Genomic DNA, 4,492 nt, shown 5'->3' with positions numbered 1-4,492 from the left:
AGGGAGGGGGAGTGCGAGTTGGGGTGAACTTGAGAAAAGAAGGAAAAAGAAAAAAGAATTAGGAAAAAGCCAAGAATAAGGAGAGAAATTTATAAAATTTAGTAAAATTAGTTAAAAAACTGTGCCTAGCTAGATTGGTGTTTGTACAAAAATACTTTTGAGAACCATTTTTCCTTTTCCACACTTGGAGATTTGACCTTGGAGGGGTTTTTTTTCTGCGTTTGTTTCGGACTCGGTTTGAAACAGTTCACTACGCGGGACTAAACAGATAGCGAGCCACCCACAGAACGGATCGGATTAAAGTTACTTTGGATTTACATTGGATATACCTTTTAGAGGTTTTTGCAAATACTTCATAATTGAGTGAATGGAGCATTGGAGCAGTTGCTCATTGTGCGGATCAAGAGCTTAAGGAAAATGATTACGGATTTTCCAGTTCCACCGGGACTGAGATTTTGTTGATGGGGTATGGACATCTAAAATTGTAATTATTGTTCAGTAAATGGTGTTTGGATTTAATTATTCAGATTGATTTACCTGATTGAACTTTTGTTTTATGTATGATATTTACCAGAGTTACTTTTTACATGGTGAAAGGGTTAAGTATCAGGGATTTTGATGCAAACTGTTTGTTACAGGTACCGGGTTGTGACACCCATAGACAGCTGTAGTAAAACTGAAAAGTGGAGAATAAAAAGGATGACACAGAAACTGGCTTGCCTTCATTAAATCTTTCTCAGTTATCTTTATTGACATGTTATTCACTGCACTGTAAACACTGTCCATTTATCCAGTTTATTTCACTGTCCATATTCACTGTCCTCTTGGACATATTGGAGTGTCTTTAAACCATGACAAACCACACAAACTCCAAAAATAAACATTCTGTTACAACACCATTTTCACATCTCTACATCACTTTCCAGATTAACATGCTGGTTACTCGCACTTTAAATGCACTTTTACACACACACCATTCAGTGTTTCTTGGACTACATGCTTTACAGCAACTTGTAAATAACATGGCAGTTTTTATTGTCAGCTTCTTTAAACATGTAGAGCTTTGCATATTAATTCTATTTTAACTCTTAATTAACATTTTTATATACTAACACTAACAATTTTATATTTAAAACATCTCTTAACATCATTTTAAAACCAAATCTCTATACATATAAAATAAAACAAAATGCAGGGAGCCTGATATCACATTTTGACTCATGACAATATAAGCACAAAAACCTCACATAAAGAACTACTTGCCCACACTAGCGCGGCAGCGTTACCTTTGCTAAACAACATTGGCACGGTGCCGTGCTACATTAGCATTTATTTTATTAGCATTTATCCAGCCTTGTGGAAATAACTTCACACTAACACCAAAAGTGTCTCTGAATGTTCACAAAGCCATAACAACTGTTAAGTTTCAAACATATTACCCACCTGAAAAGTGGAGAACAAAAAGGATGACACAGAAACTGTGGCTTGCTTTCATTTAATCTTTCTCAGTTATCAGATAAATTTCCGGCGATGCATAGGCAAACTAGTCCCAAGCAGTCTTGGAATGATCCACTTCCGAACCTAGGACTTTGTTATAGCCGCTAGTCAGATCTAATGTAGAGAACCACTGGGCACCTGCCAGGGAGTCCAACGTCTCCTCAATCCGAGGCAAAGGAAAGGCATCCTTACGATTTTTATATTCCCTACTGGACTATGACTCCACAGCCCAGTGGGGACTAGTTTCCCAACGGTTTAGGGGCAGAGACGGAACTATATTTACCAGAGTTGGAAATGATGGTTTGCGGGGAGATTTTCCCCATACACAATTTCGAGCCATATGTCCTGGTTGTTGACACCGAAAAATTGTAGATGATAAACGGGGAGATCGATCACTAAAATACTTACTTTGAGACACTGCTTAAGTAAGCTGATCGATTTGCCCTTGCTACCGACGCAATAACTCTCGCAGTTCACGCATTTCTGAAGACTGCTCCCCATGACTCACATCAGTCCCTCCCTGGACCCCATACTGAATTCAACTTACCAACGGTACAGATTGACTCCTACCCCGTTCCCTCACACTCCCAACGAATAGCCTTGCCCCAAACCTCCAGCAATGTTGCAGTGGGCTGTCTTCGAATCAGCTGCTTTAACTCCTGACGAAGTGTACTATCAAATACATTCAACAAATTGATCACATAAAACAATATCAGCATTAAGAATAGCATGGGGTGCCTGACTTCTCGCTTTCTCCAGAAGGTTAATCAAACCCAGTAAAAATTCCAACAAGGTTTCCCCATCTTGTTACTTCCTGGAAAAGAAAGCCTCCTGGATTGCAACAAAATTCTGCACCAACAGGCACCACAATGCAATAAAACATTTTACCAATGTCTCGGTCCATTAAACAAAAGCTGTATCCTGCCGACTACGCCAGATTGTGGCATTCGGGTGCGGTTCAACTTTTTCCCCGACACTCGAGAACATTTAGGACATGGAAGACTAACAATAAAATGTAACTAGTAGAAACCGACTACGCCACCCCGGGGGCTCAATTACCAGGGATAACCCTTTAAAGAAATGCACAAGGCACACAGGTTCGTGTACAGCTGAGTCAGGACATGAGACAGATATAATACACACCGTTTATTAAGAGCTCTTAAAATTGCATCAAACCCCACACAAAAATATAACACCAGAATGCTTGGACTCCAGGGCTAGGGACCTTACTCTAATGATCTATCCACAGCAAACACACATGCACTCATACGACACCACAATCCCACCTGTCAACTGCTGCACACCGAAGGAACCACCACCAAGCAGAGAGGAACTTGTCCCTCACACTAGAACCGGTCTCCCAGACACCTGGAGAAGAAGCAAACCACAGTATGGTCAAATCAATTTACGCACACACACACACACAATCACAAAAAGACAGTGACAAACAAAAGAAAGTACAACAGGAATAAAAACAGCAAATTCCATTCAATACACCTCATAAAATGAACACATGACCTCTTAACATTCCGCTAGCTGTTGGGTAGCATCCAGATCTCCAAACTCCTCAGATAAACATATGTATATCAGCAGTTTCTCAGGCCACCTCTCAGCAGACCTTCACAGTGTGAAGCACTGAAACAAACACACCAACACATACATGTATATAAATAAAGCACACAGTCCACAAATGCGCTAGCATTTAGCTCCTTGGCTAATCCAGCAAGCCATTAGCTATAGCACGGTATGGCCAGGACATGCATCCCATGCTGATGCAGCCAAGCAAAGCAGCAAGCAATCAAAAGGTAGCTCAGCCTAATAAAACAGCAGCCTGGTAAAACAGTCCAGGCAAGACAGCCCTGGTAAGACACCCGAAGAAGACAGCCCTGGTAAGACCACTACAACAGCTCTCAGTTCCACACTTCCTAATTACAGAGAAATAAGCACACAGTTAGCATCTTTTGACATCAAATATTAATACCTGACCATTAACCAACTTACCAGTTGGTAAGTGGGATGATCTTAACCTGATAATGGCTGGATTCCTCAATCCACACTAAAAGAAGAAACCAAACCACCCTTAAAACACATTCCTCACAATCAGGCTACCAAACAGGCATGACAACTAAGTCCTTACCACACGAGCCTCTCCCAGCTGCACCGGGTATTTTGTGCCGTCACCAGTGTTCAGGAAAACACACTCCCACCAGCCACCGACTGCTTCTTTTATAGAACCACTAATTTGCTAAGCGAAACCTGGCCATCATTACAATTGCTCCGCCCAACCATGTGACTATTCCCACTACCACAATAGTATAGTTGTGTTAAAAAAAAATTGTCGAGCCAGCAGCCAGGAGGCAGAGAAACACTATGGTTTACATTAAAATCTTGTTACAAGCATTTAGGGGTTGTATAAGAAAAAATATATTAAATCTTGAAAATAATAGAAATTATAGAGGAAAATAGTGTTAAAATCCTTAACACTAACCTAGTTAGTGGTGTAACTGGAACTGAGGTTGACGAAGAAATAATAGACTTTTTAAAAGAATATGGATCAATTTCCAGAATTTTCCCATTTCATGACCCTAGCTCAGAGTCACAGAAGTCTTTGATTGTGGAGTACAATTCTGGAGAGGCTGTAATTAACCTCCAACCACTTTTGCCTTATGCTCAACATGCGAAAGGTAATCCTGATATTTCCTTTCATGCAATAGCTCTACAAAATGTCTACGCTCAAAAAATCGGAAAAGATGTAACCTAGATATATCTAAAGGAGTTGAACATTTTAGCAAAGCGCAGTGGGGAAGACTATGCAGGAATTCTCACAGAAATGCTAACCCATATCAGCGAAGCTGTAACATCAGAACACCCTGAGATAGTCAAGTCAAGTCAAGTGACTTGTCACTTGATGGTCAAGTGGTTATTAACATGAATGCTGGAGTATAAGATTATAAGTAAATGTTCTTTCTACAGTCTTTGGTATAAAAGTAGGAGC

The 4,492-nt window shown here is 40.3% G+C and overlaps 1 long non-coding RNA gene across 1 annotated transcript; it reads right to left on the bottom strand.

The window, feature by feature from the left end:
- Positions 1 to 721: 721 nt before the first annotated feature.
- Positions 722 to 3,712, bottom strand: LOC124403775. Its single transcript, XR_006928943.1, has 3 exons — positions 3,635 to 3,712; positions 3,499 to 3,553; positions 722 to 3,422 (listed from the first exon to the last, which is right to left on the bottom strand). It is a non-coding gene; the product is annotated as an uncharacterized LOC124403775 (long non-coding RNA).
- Between the last annotated feature and the right edge of the window lie 780 nt (positions 3,713 to 4,492).

Source organism: Silurus meridionalis, chromosome 21 (assembly GCF_014805685.1).
Source record: "Silurus meridionalis isolate SWU-2019-XX chromosome 21, ASM1480568v1, whole genome shotgun sequence".
Lineage (NCBI taxonomy): Eukaryota > Metazoa > Chordata > Actinopteri > Siluriformes > Siluridae > Silurus > Silurus meridionalis.
Note: the sequence above shows the minus strand (reverse complement) of the source record. Positions and strands in the feature narration are given on the sequence as shown.